At 41.4% G+C, this 16,781-nt stretch overlaps 1 protein-coding gene across 9 annotated transcripts in view; it reads left to right on the forward strand.

The window, feature by feature from the left end:
* Positions 1-16,781, forward strand: part of STXBP5L (syntaxin binding protein 5 like) — a 424,278-nt gene that overhangs the window by 181,961 nt on the left and 225,536 nt on the right. The window lies entirely within an intron of this gene.

Consider the following 16,781-nt stretch of genomic DNA (forward strand, 5'->3'; position numbering starts at 1 on the left):
TGACAGAGCTGTTTATAAAAACTTTTGGAATTTTTTTTTAGTGAGGAGGGCGAGGGGGCGGTAGAGGGCTTCAATATTTCAGCCTCAAATATAGATGAGCAACTTTTGCTGTAACTTTTTATGTTAGGGTGTGTGCGCACGAAGAATGATTATTTGGGCAGAGACCAGATCTAGAAAAAGGTTGGGGTTCCTGTGCACTACTGCAATACAAATAATTAATATGTATTTTGGTCTTTGGGCATTAATGAGGCATCTGCGACTTGTGCGGGCAGGAGAAGAAGCTGGTTGGCCCCTGAAGAACATCTTAAAACTCACAGGGGAAGTTTGGGTTGGGTTTATCCCATGAACCTCCTAATGCCTTCTGGGGGTACGGAGGACTTTATTGGGCCTCCAACAAGCATAGGCAGAAACTTATGGTGGGGATGTGAACCTTTGGGTGGATTTTGTTTGGCCCTGACAAATCTTCTAAAGTTTTATTGACTAGAAGTATAGAATTGACTATACTTGCAGTTCAATATTAAAAATGTTCAAATAACCAAGGTCAGCCAAATGTATTGTCTAAAGACAAAGCAATAATGTACAGGAAAGAAAGACTTTGGTCCCCCCTGTACTTTCAAATCTTCCATTTTGAATATTAAATTCCAAATGTTAAGGGTCATGAAAATACTGCCTAATCACAAAGCATTCATATATATTGTATTATTTCCTTGTATCACATTGCACCTTTGTTTCATAATGCTCCTCTATCTAGTTTTTGAGAGTTTCTCTGTTTGCCTAAGCATTGCACAGTTCAGCGTGATCACCCAGTATATATATTTTATATTAATACCAGGCACATAATACCTATTAATGTGTGCTGGGCAGGGATGTATAATCTATATGCATCAGTTAATAGTTCACAAGACCTGGAGGTTGGAGAGCATGTTAATGAGCCTTCTAAAATCTGTGCAAGGGACAGGGTGGAGCTTGAGGATCCTTGCACCCAGCAATCTAATGTTCACAAGAATGAAGGGCATAAGCCTTCTAAGGCTCAAAAGAACAAGTAGACACTTAAATGTTTTGAGGTAGGGAGAACGTTTTAGGTTGAGAGTGATTGAGGCTTATAAATCTCATCATGGAATTCATTATTAATTATGTTTATTATGCTAGTGCCTAAAAAATAATCAAGCATGGGGCCTATTGTGCTAGGCACTGTAGAAACAGATTGTAGCAGACGGTCTCTGACCTGAATAAATTTACAATCTAAATAAGACAAGACAGTCACAGGGCAGGCAAAGGGTGTGATGCAGAAGCAGAGTGAACAGTGTGGTGGCAGCAAAAGACATGTTAGTTTCATTATAATTTTTTTTAGGTGGGTTCAATTTAGGACAGGCTCACCTAAATGGAAAGAAAAGTGAAGGGAGAGAGGATATTGAATGGAAGGAGGGTCAGGAGGGCAGGGCAGGGCAGGGGAGAAGAGTTAGGAGGATTAGGTGCAAAGTGAAGTTGGGGTTAAGAGGCTGAGGGAATGGGAGAGAGAGCGAAGGTCAGAGTTGGAGCAAACAGCCAATCAATGCAGGGGAGAGGAAGTCCAGTCAGCTATAGATGGTTCTCTGAATGTCCAGAACAGGGGTTCTCAAACTGGGGGTTGTGACCCCTCAGGGAGTCGCAAGGTTGTTACATGGGGGGTCATGAACCATCAAGCTGCACCCTCAAACCCCAGTTCTCCTCCAGCATTTATAGTAGAGTTAAATATAAAAAGTGTGTTTTTAATTTAAGGGCGGGGGGTTGCACTCAGAGGCTGGCTGTGTGAAAGGGGTCACTAATGCGAAAGTTTGAGAAGCACTGTTATAGAGGATAACAGTACTGCAGGGGGATATATTAGAAGACCTAACGGAACTTTTAAAATTGCATTGTCTATGGCTGATATAGGATGACAATGCACAAACTTATGCAACATTATCTGCTCAACTAGAAAATGCTTAAGAATATCATCCAAAATGAGAGACGGTGGAAGGCTGTTCCTCATCCAGGTTAGATCTGAATTGTGTCTACTGACTGAGCTTCAGTGTGACATGCAATAAGTCTAAATTAATATCTTTTGATAGGTTTATGAGGCTAGTGGACCCAAAGTTAATGCTATATTTTTTGCTGACTTTACATGATCTTTCTTGCTTTGACCATTGGTACATTAGTTTAAGTAACACCTTGGCCTGTACAGGAAAACTGGGGAGCAGATGGGGGAACCATGTTGTATTTCTATAATGGGATTTAAATTTGGACTTGTTAAGACCTGCTATCTGTTCTGGCTATAGTTCAAAATTCAGAGTCTATAATTACATTATGGTACCTTGATCCCTCTTATAGGGCAATAGCTGGGACCAGTGTAGAATTCTATTATCTGAACTATTTCTTTTGGCTGAAATATCCATCAAAGGTTTGTCTGGAATCTAATATGATGTTAGAAAATCCAAAGACTAAAAGAGTGTTCTAAGAAATATGAACGTTCTGTTATCCTTCAACTGTCTCAAGAGTCCCTGAGGTGATTCTTACACAGTATTCACAGTGGTCAACAAGTTTAAATTGTATCTTCCATTTGTAAATGGAAAAATCAACCATATATTTCACCCACTGTGAGGCACGTCCTTGAGCTACATTTCGATTATTGCAGCTTTTGCTATTGTGCCAAACATTTAATAAATGCTGCTCATATTTGCATAGCATCTCTTATCTTGAAGGATCCCAAAGCACTCAATCTACATTCCAGTTATAATTTTTTCATAAATAGGGGACTCGTTATAAGAAATGTTTTTGTTATGAGGTTTGTTCTTGATAAAAACCCAAAGAACAAAAAGTTTCAGTGCATTTTATTGTCAGAGCAAAATCCCAGATTTCCCTTTAAATCTGGTCTTGTAGTGTTTTGTCAATGCTTAGTTTAAAGTCACTATCATGACACTTAATCCAGGAACAATAGAGAAATGTTGCCGAATCATGCCTTTGAATTACGTGAGCAATGCTACCAAAACAAAAAATGATTGTCTGCCACCAACTCACATCAAATTTAATTTGCCACTTAGGCTATTTTGTATTATGACCCCAACATAAAAAAGTCTATAACAGATGTGGCAGACTGTTTCTGAATGGCCAGCAAAGAAATTCTGGATGTCAAGAATGATAAATTAACTATTTAATATCTCCATACTAACTGTTATATGTTGCTTCTATGCTACATCCTGTGTGCTTATGATATACAAATATAGAATATGCAGGAGCACATCTTCTGTGCAAGCTGTTTTATCAAACTGTTCTCTGCAGCATGCTATCCAAGTTATATAAAATATATAAAGTCAAAAATGACTAGTGACATCTGAAGAAATGTGTGTGTTAAGGCCTAATTCTTTTCTCAGATATGTTATGTATATTTGGAGAAATTACTTTGACTTCAGAATATTCAGTGCAAGTTCAACAAGTGTAACTAAGAGCAGAATTTGGTCCATGATCCTGAAATCTTTAGGTGAAGCTAATTACAAAAATTAAATAAGTAAACAGCATAGAACATTTACAAAATATAAGAAAAGAGGATGTCATACTGAATATTGTTGTTGAGATCTGGAGAAACTGATATATACCTTTCATTTGCCTGGCAAAATGGAATATAACCATGATTTTAATTATTATCTTTAATTTTCTTGCTATTGTTTCAAATATTTTAAAAGCATGTGCCAAATTGATTCTAGGTACAAACTCAATTGTCTTAAGAGGAGTTAGCCAGGAATGAATTAGGATCTCTGTCATTAACTTGCTTTTAATACTGCATACATATTATCATATGGCTAGATACAGATAGATAAGATATAGTGTCCTAAACGTAAAATTGCATAACAGATTTTTTTAAATGAGAAATTCTAACAAAACAAGTATCAATTGCTCATGGAGAAAAATTTACAATTAATTGCGTCAGGGAGACGATAATCCTATATTAGTGCAATCATCATAAGCCTTTTAATATTTTCCCTTGAGGGAGAAGAAGATAATATCACTTCAAAGAATGTGTCATATATAAACAAGATAACTGGAATTAGTGCTTCATTTTCCTATCCAAATTACATCTGGATAATTATTGTACATTTCAGCTTCCAAAATCTCTACATGTGGTCTCAATTTGATAGATTTTTTTCACCAGTTTATTTATTTTACTGTTTAGTGTTATTGTGTGCTATTAAAAAAGAGTGGAGAAGGCATACTCCCAAGTTCCTTCATTTAAAAGTGAAGCATTAAAATATAATTTATTTCATATGTCTCCTATACAAAATAACACTTTCTTGCTATACTAACCTTTACTCTTGCAGTATGGCAAGTCATAGTATTAACTATTCCATACTTTCAAATACTTGAGTTCAGGTTTAACATGAATTCTAATTTTCAAGTCTTTCCATTTTTACTGCTTACTTGAGAGGCATGTATTAAGGAAAAGTGTTTCAGTTGTAATCTCTTTAAAAAGAGAATGCAGGTAGCTAAAGACTTACGCCTCAATCGGCACATTATGGAACAAGCCATGCATCCGACGAAGTGTGTATTCACCCACGAAAGCTCATGCTCCAATACGTCTGTTAGTCTGTAAGGTGCCACAGGACTCTTTGCTGCTTTTACTGGATCTGCAAGCCATTTACAATGTGTGCCAGTATTCTTTCCTAAGCAATCAAATACATATGAACAGCATTTTCACACATTGGATGTGAGAGGATGCTCGCATTCTATCTTGAAGGAACTAAACTGTTTCATTCGTCGCCTCAACTTTTTATCTTCTATGCAGATAGGATGAAAGGTCAGTTGATCTCTGCAAAGATGATTTACAGGTGTATCATTTCCTATATTATGATGACATGTGGGGTAGCTCAGACCACTTCCCCACAGAGACTGCTGGGAATAAAAAAAAATCAACTCTGACATTCCACAGTGGAGAGAGGAGGGGGTGCAACTAGTGCTTCTGGCTCCACAAGGAGCTTGCACCACCAGGCACAGATACCTGTCCCCAGCCTCTCTCAGTTCACTGGGTTTTGGAACCCATGTCCCTTGTCTAGCAAGTACCACCCAACTGAGGGTGAGTCATTTGTCACCAAGCAGTCCCACCGCTCAGCAGTCTGGGATAGGGTATGCGTGCCTATGCAAATACACTCTCTGACATTCTTTCCACCAGATGTCAGGGTAGAGCTTATCCTGACTCTGCTTACACTTACAGTAGATTGTTCGGTTGTTCAAAATATGGTCAGGCGTTCTCTCTGGGCTCTTTGGATTTGTCTTCTCTTCATTGAAGTCCTACTATACCCATGGGCTCTTCAGGGTACTGAGGAGTTGGCGTCCCCTTGGTGAGGCTCATATGCCTCATTGGGCTGCTGGAGCTTGCTCTCCCTTGGACTCCTTGACTGAGGGATGGAAAAAAAAAGATGTCTCCTAATCCCACTCACTTATGGTGCCAAAATGAAGATTGTGCAGATCTTCATAATATGATCTACTCTCTCCTTTCTTTCATGCTTTGAACAGTTAGCACTATTCACATTTAAAATAGTGTCATTTATATCTGAGCTAGCATCCACGAGATCTGTCGCGCAGCTCCATTGGTCCTCGGTCCATACCTTTGCTTCGCAGTATGCCCTGGTTCAACAGTCAAGAGATGCTGTAGCCTCTGGCTCAGCAGTTTTCATTCTGCCACATTTCACTCCGACCCCACCGCCTACGTAAGGCTTGGAATTCACCTAACTGGAATGGATATGAGCAATCACTCGAAGAAGAAAAGACGGTTACTCACCTTTGTAACTGTTGTTCTTCGAGATGTGTTGCTCATATCCATTCCACACCCGCCCTCCTTCCCCACTGTCGGAGTAGCCGGCAAGAAGGAACTGAGGAGCGGGTGGGCCGGCAGGGGTATATATCAAGCGCCATGATGGCGCCACTCTAGGGGGCGACCTGCCGGCCCACTGAGTTGCTAGGGTAAAAGTTTTCCGACGAATGTGCACGCGCGGCGCACACACCTAACTGGAATGGATATGAGCAACACATCTCGAAGAACAACAGTTACAAAGGTGAGTAACCGTCTTTTCCCTACCTCTCAGGGTAAATACATTACAGATTGTGAGAAGTTCAGATGCTATGGTAATGGGGGCTATATAAGTATGCTTATAGGTAAATAGAACCAAGTGCAAACAGATCCCGGGATGTCTGACTTTTTTTCCAGAAAAATCTGAAACAATACCTCTGAGAAATAGGGCAGTTAGCACCTTCACTCAGTCAGGGTCCTGTAGACACAACCACAGAATTTGACATTTTTCCAACAAGCCACAGAATTATTGCAGCCACATGCCTGACAAGTAGTTTTCTGTCTCCCTGCCCTTCTAGGACCTGCTGTCATCTGCTTCTTGCTCTCCAGTTTTCCCCACTAGGAGAAATTATTTGGACTTCAGCACATGGTCCCTGCACTGTTAGTAGCAGGGGTCAGAGAGCCAGAGCTGCAGTCCAGCTTGCAGCCAGGGAGCAGGGGACCCAGCGGTATGGGCTGGTGAGCTAGGCAGCCTGGAGAATGGTACAAGAGCTGAAGCCCCAGGCGGCTGGGAAGATGAGCTGTTGGAGCTGGCTTCAAGTTCCGTGCTTCCTTGGCACACACAGGGGAACAAGGTTTTGAGCTGGACAGTATTCAAAAGCTTAAGTCGTGGGAGTGGAGCTGTGCTGCTTAGTGAGTATAGTCAAAAAACTCATCCTCAAAAATAATCACTACTAGATTTTACGCTGATGAGAATTTTCAGGAGTGAGCCATACTTGTGTGTGAAGGCAGGGTGTAAGAATGAAAGATATTTCATGGCATTAGGATAAATTCATGTTGTAGGTAGATTTAGGGATGTTGTTATAGAATTTGGGTATTACCACCCACGTAATTTAGTGGTTGTTACTCCAGAATTTGGTCCCTTTGTGCCATAAAACATACAGGGCCCTGATTAGGGTTTTCAGTTAGAGCTCTGAAACTGCTGTCTTTCATCTTCATTGTTTTTGCTTCACTGAATCCATGTGTTCTTAATGTCTTTTTAAAAATTCCCACTGTACCATGACTTCTTGCTTAGCCTGAATTCAGACAATAATTGCAGTTTATCAACTGAATCCTGTACAAATCCCACTTGTGTTTTTGTTGTGATGTCTCATTTAGGGAATTGGGACTTTTATGTTGTTGGTAAACAGGATAGTACATATTGTTGATTCCTGCTCATCTGAGATGCATTTCTTTTAACAATCCCTATTTATATTTTTTGCTGTTGAGAATCCATTTTTTTCCTTTAGATTTCTGGTACTTCCAGAAATTTTATTAAACAAATACTCCCAATTAACTTTAATAAACAATTGCTTTGTTCTGGGCACTTTCACTCACTCTGGCCTTTTTTGACTGACAGGTTCTGTTCTTTGGGTACAGTATAATAAAATACTAAAGTTCAAACATCTTTTAAAAAAATGATAGTTGCCGTAATTTTTTCATTAAAATGTGTTGCACAAACACATGCAGAGTCTAAGATATGTGCGTAAATACAATGCAGTGACTTCTCATGCATTTGGTATGGCAAGGAGTTTATAGTGGGATACTGTACTGATGATGTGTTTGCAGTCACGTGCAGCATGTCCAGCATCTAGAAAGCCATCATTTAAATATTATCTAAAGTGAGAAAATAACTTCTCTCCCCCTCCCTATGGTACTTTATTGGATGACCTTGATAACTTGGCATAGCTATTATCCATCTTTCAAGTCCAAATATTGATTCTTAACACTGATCCATGCTAGACATAATTTATGCCAAGACTCTGAATCTAAGCCACTGCCTATACTGAGCGTGGGAGTTAAAGGAGAAACTTCATGCGAGTAGCTGTTCCCAGAGACATTGTGCCTAAGTAAGAATGAGCCTGGAGGTAGACTGGGTGGTTTCCTCCCATGCAGGCCAGGCTCCAGTGTGCTCAGCTTTCTGAGACCTTTTACACCAGGAGTTCCAGGATCAAGTTTATGCTTACCCCAGGGGCGGCTCTATGTATTTTGCCACCCTAAGCACAGCAGGCAGGCAGGCAGCTTTCGGCGGCGCGCTCGCGGGAGGTCCTCTGGTAATGCAGATTCAGCGGCATGCCTGCAGGAGGTCCGCCAGTCCCACGCCTTCGGCGTCCCTGCCACCGAATTACCGCCAAAGCTGCAAGACCGGCGGACCTCTCGCAGGTATGCCGCCAAAGGCAGCCTGACTGCTGCCCTCACGACATGCCCCCTGCAGCTTGCCACCCCAGGCACGTGCTTGCCCCCTTCAGAGGAGTACTGATTACCTGCTCTCTCCCAACCTTTTCCACTCTCCCAATGCACCTCTGTAATTCAGGACAAAGTCTAGTCCCTAAACATAAAATGGAATATGGCTACTTTTAAAATCTTGTCCAGTTAATTTTCAAGAAAAACTCTAAGTTAACTAGCATACTTGCTCCTTCGGCATACCTGGACAGGACTGGCTGTTCACTTGGGAAATCACTGGCTAAGAGGGAAGAGGAATCTCTAATCTTATTTCTGATAGCGCTAATGAACATAAATACTGAATTAAATATTTTCTGCTAGTGAATTCTGTTTTCTCCAGCTAAGTTTCAAGAAAATACACTTAAACTTTCCATTCCTATATTTCAAGAAGAACCTTGTCTGAGTCAGATGCATAAAATCCCACACTTGCCTTTAGTATTAGCATTACGCAGTGCATTTCAGGTAAACTTGTCTTGAGATTATCTTATAACAACCAAGACAAATATTGCTTACTGTATTATTGCTTATATATTAATTATGTACTTACCTTTGTTTTAAAAGCATCTAACCAGGACTTTGGAAAAAGCTCTTTTCCCTTTTCCTGGTCATGAATTAACTGTGAACCAGTCATGCTTTTCTCAGATTTATATGTTATGAGAAAGTTTAACCATAAGTTGCTTCCCAGGACCATACCAGCATCCAGCAGCACGAGGATCAGGGAGCAACAAAGGTAGCTTACAACCAACCACATATGCTGGATCCCCCTCCCTAAAGCTGCATCATGAAGTGCATAAACGGTCCCTTATTACTTTTTGTTAAATGTTTTAGTCTGATCCAAAGCCTGTTGAAGTTAATGAATGACAGTCATTGACTTCCATGGGCTTTGGATTGGGCCTTTGATGTGCATTGCAAAATACATACTATTAAACTGAGGTTTCCAAACAAAGAAAAGTTTCTTCACCTTCTCTCTCAACAACTCTAACCTTAAGCATTAGTAGGCAAAATTTTCTAGCCACAACCATACAGCAATAACTACTAATTATGAAATTTTGAAAAATAATCTTGGATTATAAATGGTTGTGCAACATTTTGAATGTATTCACATTTCAGTGTGGTAGATAAGCTTGTCCTGATGATGAAAGTTGGTTCCCATAACATTGAATTGAGGTAATACAGTTTTAAGTTATTTTATATTAACAGGTGATTGCAACATTTCATTTTTATTGCCATCACCAAAGAAAAACCTGACTTGCACAGATATGAGAATGAAAATAGGATGAGAATTGTCAAGGCTTCTGCAGTTAAGGCAAGGTATCCTTTAGAAACAGCCAAAATCTGCTGAATTCCTGACTAGAGAGTCATTTGCAGAGCTCTCTGATGATGGTAGTTTGTTTTTCAATGGCATAGTTCTTGTTGCCAAGCCAACAGCGTGTTGGATAAAGGGCATGATGACCCACCTCTTTCCCTTGGATCATCAGGGAAATAGTCCTGCAGTTGTGTCTACAGTTGCCTCAGTGAAGTTTCCAAGTTTCCTCTTTGCACTCAGGAAGGCCAGTTTCCAAATTTTTGATTAATGCTTCCCCCCGTTGTACATTGGCAGAACATTCAGATTATGTCCTTAAAAAGAACAGTTCCGTACTTTTTAGGCATCTGAAGAGGTCAGCAAAGTAGGCTATGTGAGCCACTAAAAACAAATTACTGACAGCATCAATGAGAGGAGATTATGAGTTTTCCCCAAAACTTGTGCTACTTCCTTTTACTTTGACAAATTGTGTTTGCACTTTACCTTGTATGAGCCGCCTCTGTTCAGTGTAAAAGGAGTTGATGGTGAAGTGAATCTGTCTTGTCTTAGAGCAATGCAGAAGGTCAAGAAATGATTGGAAGAACTTTAATTAAGCACTGCTTTAACAAGTTGCCTGAAAACCTGCATCGTGTCCATCATGAAGCATTAAATTAGATGCTTTTGGCTCTGTGACCAGGCCACTATTCTTTCTTGGCATTGTCTTGGCACCATCCACTTAGACTGCACTACACTATCCATAGCATAATATATTGCTCCCACTGAGAGTGACACTAGTACTAAATCATTCTTCTTTAAATTTCTTACCATGAGTGATAGCAGCAGCAGCAGCAGCATAGGCAAGGAGCTGGCATTTTTACCACCATGCTATCTAATCCTAGGCCTGCTCTACATTACAAAGTAAGGTCAACATAAGCTGCTTTACACTAAACTAGTTGTGTATGTGTCTACATTTAAATTTATCTCCCATCGATAGAAGTGCTCCATTATGGTGACTCAGTAACACCACCTACCCGAGCAGCATTGATGGTCGATGTACTGAGGTTGATGCAGAGTAAGTGTAGATGCTGTGTTACCTATGTTGACTTAATAGTCCTCCAGCAGCTGTCCCACAATGCCTGACACCGACCACTCCAATCACAATTGTGAACTCCAATGCTCAGAGGGCACAGTGCTTGGATGGCCCATCACTCCCTCTTTAAAATGCCACTAATTTTTGAAATGGCCTTTCCTGATTGTCTAGCGTGGTGAGCACATTTAGCATCTCTCCTTTGTTGTATGCAACTGCCTCACTGACCATGCCAGTTACATGCTGCAGATGCACTCCAGCCTGGAGTGAACAGGGGGTATTGGATCTCTTGGGACTGTGAGGTGAAGAGGCTATGAAGCCACAGCTATGGGCCAGTCATGGAAATGTGGACATCTACAAGTGAAGGTACTGTGTGGTAGGTGTACCAGAAGGCCAGGGAGGCTAACAGTCAATCTGGTGCCAAGCTACAGACCTGCTGTTTTATAAAGAGCTGTAAGCCATACTTGGTATAGATTCTACCCCACAGACCATCGTGGAGACTTTTGAGGAGCCCGAGAGACTGACTCCTACCATGAACAGTGAGGAGGAGAATGGGGACGTGTGACTGGAGGTCCAGCTATGCCATGAGCCAGGACCTGTTTGAGAATCTACCATAGTTAAGTCACTCCTAGCAATTGAGCACTAGTGAGCCCAGTACAGGGGAAAGACACTTGGGTAAGTGTGTAAATGTATTTCCCTTTATAGTGATGCACTGCTGGTGTCCTCAACTTAACAGGACACAGCTATTGACTTTTCATTGATTTAGGTAGCGTTATCTGCTTTTCATCTCCTTATAAAATTAGGCCGGGGGAGATGTAACAGTTTGTTTACATACACAGAGATGTCCCTTGAATCCTTCTGAGAGATCTCAATAAAACTTTCATAGAGGTACTATGCAATCCTCTTCCACGGGTTTCTGTGGATGGCAGCTGAATTTCTCCCTCTGTGGTAGGCCACTTTCCCACACCAGTCAGCAATAACTTCAGCAGGCACCATTGCAGTAAACAGGCTAGCAGCATATGGGCCCAGCTAGCTTTGGGGTGCCAACAGAACTGTGCTCTCTCTGCCTTTGTTACACTCAGGAGTGAGATAGCAGCTCAAATCACAACCGCCTGTGGAAAGTGGTGCTATTATTCAGTGTCTGCCATATACTCATAATTTCATGCAACTGAATAAATTCCTTCCTTTTCTTCCTGGCTGCTGGTGGGCCATGTTCACCGAAACTAGCACTGTGAGTGGTGCCATGCAGAAGCAATCCAAAGCAGAAGTGCTAATAAGCATGTCTTGTTTAAAACTTTAGGGGAGCAAGCGAAGGGAGTTCTGAATCTTAATTTTTGCTGTCCATTGTGACTATACTGCCAGTGGTACCCTGTGTGTTTTATCTGGAGCTGCTGCTGCTGTGGCCTTGAGGGGTTCACCCTCCACACATATGGAACACCTGAGCCAGATGAGGAGGAGAAAGAAGAGGACTCGGGATGACATGTTCAGCCAGATCCTGCACCAGACCCTGGGCGAAGGGCCTGGAGAGTGAATATTGCAGTCTGGATGGAGAAGTTTAGAATGAACAGGAGAGAAGCCCAGGAGTCACAGCAGGACAAGGAGAGAGAGATGCAACTGGACATAATGGGGCTTCTCTGGCAGCAAACACAGATTCTGCAGACTCTTGTGGCCCTACAGGTTCAACAATCCCAGGCTCACCTCTCTTTGCAGTCCATGGAGAACTCCATTTTGCACCTCCATGCACCCTCCTCAACATTCCATCTGGCCTCATGGGCCACATCTCCTACCCCTACTGTTCTATACCACAGGACAGTAAGGACAACCAACGCTGACTTGGGAGAGCCACAGTTGCCTTACGTATAGCCAACACAGACATCAATGTTCTTTCCCCTTGTTAAGTGCTGTTCCATTTATTACATGTTTAATATATTTGCTTTTAAGTTGCACCGATTTTGCAGTGTTTTTGTTACTCAATAAAATTCTATTTTTGGGGAGGGGGGAATCATCTTTATTAGTTCCCAACATCTGCTGTTGAGTGCCTAGCAGTAGTGAAAGTACACACTTACTTGTTAGTGTACAGTGTGACATAACTCATCAGATCAGTGACAACAAAGTGTAATAATCATAAATGTACAGCAAGCACCAAAAAATTAATAAGTGCATTGACCAGTGTTATATTAATAGATGTACACCAATAACCTCACAATTTCTATCAGGCCCCAAAACTGCAGGGCCAGGTACAGCAGAAGCCATCACAGCTCATTATGGTGACTTACTGTTAATGGGCTCTTCAGAGGCCTCCCTGAGACATACAGCTCTGCACTGAGATCTTCTAGTAGCCCTTGTGTCTGGCTGTTCAAACTCAGCAGACAGTGCCTCCACCTCCGCCCTCCACTCTGGTGGCAACTTTTCTCCCTTTGCTTCACAGATATTATGCAGGACACAGCTATAACCACTGGAATGTTTTTTTTCCACTGAGATCCAATCTTGTGAGTAAGCAAACGCCAGCGTCCTTTCAATCTACCAAAAGCACATTCAGCTGTCATTCTGCTTCTGCTGAGCCAGTAGTTGAATCTTTCATTGGTGTTGTTGAGGTGTCGTATTCATGATCAAGGGGTAGGCTGAGTCCCCCAGGATCACTATTTGCATTTCAACATCGCCAATGGTAATCTGCTGTTCAAGTAAGAAAGTCTCTGCTTCTAGCTTTCTGAACTCTCCTGTGTTCTTAAAGATGCAAGCACTGTGCACCTTCCCTGACCAGCCAACACTGATGTCAATGAAGCATCCCCAGTGATCCACCACTGCTTACATAACCATAGAATAGTAACTCCTTCTGTTAAATGTATTTCTATTTCTGATATATTCTGGGGGCAAGGTGAACTGGTGCCAAAACAGGGATAGGTATGGCATCTGTTGCCTCACCACAGTATGGGAATCCATTGCTCCAAATTCATCCACTATGTCCTGGAAATTGCCAAGAGTCACAGTCCTCCATAGCAGGAGACAATTAATGGCCCTGCACACTTGCAGGACAACGGCACACACAGTAGATTTTCCAACCCCAAAGTGATTGTTCATTGACCCACAGCAATCCAGTGCTGCAGTTTCCACAGTATTATCGCCACTTGCTTCTTCACTGTCCGTGCAGCTGTCATTCTGGTGTCCCTGCGCTGGAGGTCTGGGTGAGCTTGGTACAAAGATCCAGGAATGTAGTCTTCCACATCTGAAAGTTCTGCAGCCATTGCTCATCATCCTACATTAGGGTGCAATTCCACCAGTCAGTGCTCATTTCTTAGGCCCAGAAGCAGCTTTTTGCAATCTGCAGCTCGCCGTGAATGCCAGCAATAACCTTGAACTGGTTTTTGCTACGTCTCACAGCAATCTGTCTTCCAAGAAATTGTCATGTTCCCTGCTGACTCGGGTCTTCTTGTGACTATGCAGTTACCAGAGGATCATGTATCTTGTGCTTGTGTAACCTTTGGGTGAGGTAGAGTTCACTTCAATACCCTTCTCTAGTGCCTAAAAAAACCCCAACTCCCATAGAAGAGTAGCTGGAGACCTAGAGTTCAGTCTCTAAGGATTTTCAGCAAGGATTGCACAGGGTCAACCTCCCCGCATTCAAGTCCCAAAAGGAACTAAAGAAATGAATATAATTAAATAACTTTATAAAATCTTATGATAAACCAATAATGTAAATTTTTACAGCATGACATGGCTACTTTATAATCTATAGACATTATCTTCACAGTTATACATAAATATAAAGAAAGAAAAATTAAAATCTGAACAGTTCACTCCCCGCAGAAATACAGTGAGAAGAAACTGAAAGTTCCCAAGAGCTTAGGTTTTGTTCACCTAAGTCTCAGAGTCTTTGATCACCAAATCTAGACAGTCTGCTGAGTCTGAAACAGGGTCGGCAACCTTTCAGAAATGGTGTGCTGAGTCTTCATTTATTCACTCTAATTTAAGGTTTCACATGCCGGTAATACATTTTAACATTTTTAGAAGGTCTCTTTCTATAAGTCTATAATATATAATTAAACTATTGTATGTATGTAAAATAAATAAGGTTTTTAAAATGTTTAAGAAGCTTCCTTTAAAATTAAATTAAAATGCAGAGCTCCCCGGACCGCTGGCCAGGACCCGGGCAGTGTGAGTGCCACTGAAAATCAGCTCGCATGCTGCCTTCAACACACATGCCATAGGTTGCCTACTGGTCTAAAACAACATCTTCCCTCCACTTGCTTGTAGGAATCTTCAGTTGGAATCCATGCAGACTCTTCCTGTGCTGAAGTCAGTGCTAGCCAGTCAGCTAACTGGTTAGCCAACCACTCAGTTAAATGTATAGATTTAAAGAAAACCCTGTTACAAGAAAATACAAAACTGAGAATAGCAAAATATAAATGACTCTTTCCCCATTACTACATTTAAAGAAGAGTTGATGACTCAGACTAGTTGAGACAATTTAACTAGAACAGTTTGGCATACAGTTAAGATAGAAGTTATTTTTTCCCTCCCAATTTCCCCTTGCTATAATTAGCATTGTCTATGCTTCCGTATTAGACGGTTAACAATATCGCTAACCTGCTGCTGAATGCTTCAGAGTTAGGGACAACCGCCTGCTTCCTGCTCTTGGGCTCAGCTTCTCCCAACTCACACAGGACACATGGCCTTCTGCAAAGCAGCTGCTCTGACGGCTTGCCCTCATGGAGTCTTGACTCCAGCAACAGGAAACCTATTGGAGCTGACCCAAAACTGCCACACTCAATTCCAGAAGCTTCTGGATGTAGAGTGCTTAATCTGCCTAGCAACAATGACCCAGACACAGTTCACTCCTTCCTCCCCCTAATGGGTCTCTTAAAGAGATATTTCCAGGTTCCATGCTTCTGTCAGAGATTGTAGACAGTGAGGAGGAGCCATGGATTTGTGGGATTTTTAAAAAAGGCATGAACATTATGGAATATAGATGACATTATGGGATGGAGAAAGATGTATGCTGGGAAGTCGATCCCTTGCTCCTACTCACTTCTGGGTGATTTTCTGCCCCACCATGTGTTGCCAAAATATCCAAAAAGACTATGTGCTTGATGGTGGTGAATTGCACACTGGGATACTTACCCAGCATGCGCTACACTGTACATTGGGACAGGCAATCCTGGTGAGTACGCACAATGCTGATGCAAGGAGCCAAGTATGCATGTGCACCAGTGATTTACTAACTGCGGTGGCTTTATGCCGACATCACTTATGTCAGTTAAAGTTTGTAGTGTAGACATGGCCCTAGTAAGAGCAAGAGATGAAAACATAGTCAGCGGGCAGTGTCTTGTCTACTCTGAATGCTGCCTCTAGTGGAGCTGCCCTAATGGCAATGCAGTGGTGGAGTATTTATTTATTTAACGGCTCAATATAGACAACACTTCAGTGTGGACCTCTTTTGCTGCTTCCCATAATGTCTCAAATAAGCATTCTCCTGTTATATTTCTTGGCACCCTCTTACAAAAGGACAAGTTGTCTTCAACAGAATTATCAAAAATATACCTCACAGAAATTCAAAACTGTGCAGCCTTAGATACCTCTATTGGTTTATCCAGATGAATTGCTAAATAGTCATTTTTCCTGAGTTTTTAAATCAGTTGTTCTTAGACACCCACAGCTGGGTTCCAAACACAGTGTGAAACCATGTTATTTGACAAAGGCACTTTTTTTAGCTTGGGAGCTGCTCAGGAAAGGAAAAGAGTTTCTGTAAGGGATATGCCTTGCACTGCTGTGTGATTCACAAAGATACAAATAAATGTCTGAGGGTCATTTGTGTTGACATTGCCAGTAGAGCTAGTCAGAACATTTTTTGATTAATTTTTCTTGATCAAAATGTGGTGTTTTGCCAAAGCCAGAATGTTTCACAGAGCCATATCGATTTTGACAAAGGTTTGGTGGGAAGATTTCTGAAATCCAGGATGGACTCTTTTTAGGTCAGTTCCACAGAGAAAAAGAGGAATAAAAAAACCTGACATTTATGATCAGAAAACAGACATTATGACATAATTCCATTTTATGAAAATGTTTGAAAGAGTTTGCTTTCATTCCAGTGCAGAACAAAAACAAATTTTGAAACCTTGACAGTTATTGAGAAATGGAAT

The sequence above is a fragment of the Gopherus evgoodei genome, chromosome 1 (assembly GCF_007399415.2).
Source record: "Gopherus evgoodei ecotype Sinaloan lineage chromosome 1, rGopEvg1_v1.p, whole genome shotgun sequence".
NCBI lineage: Eukaryota > Metazoa > Chordata > Testudines > Testudinidae > Gopherus > Gopherus evgoodei.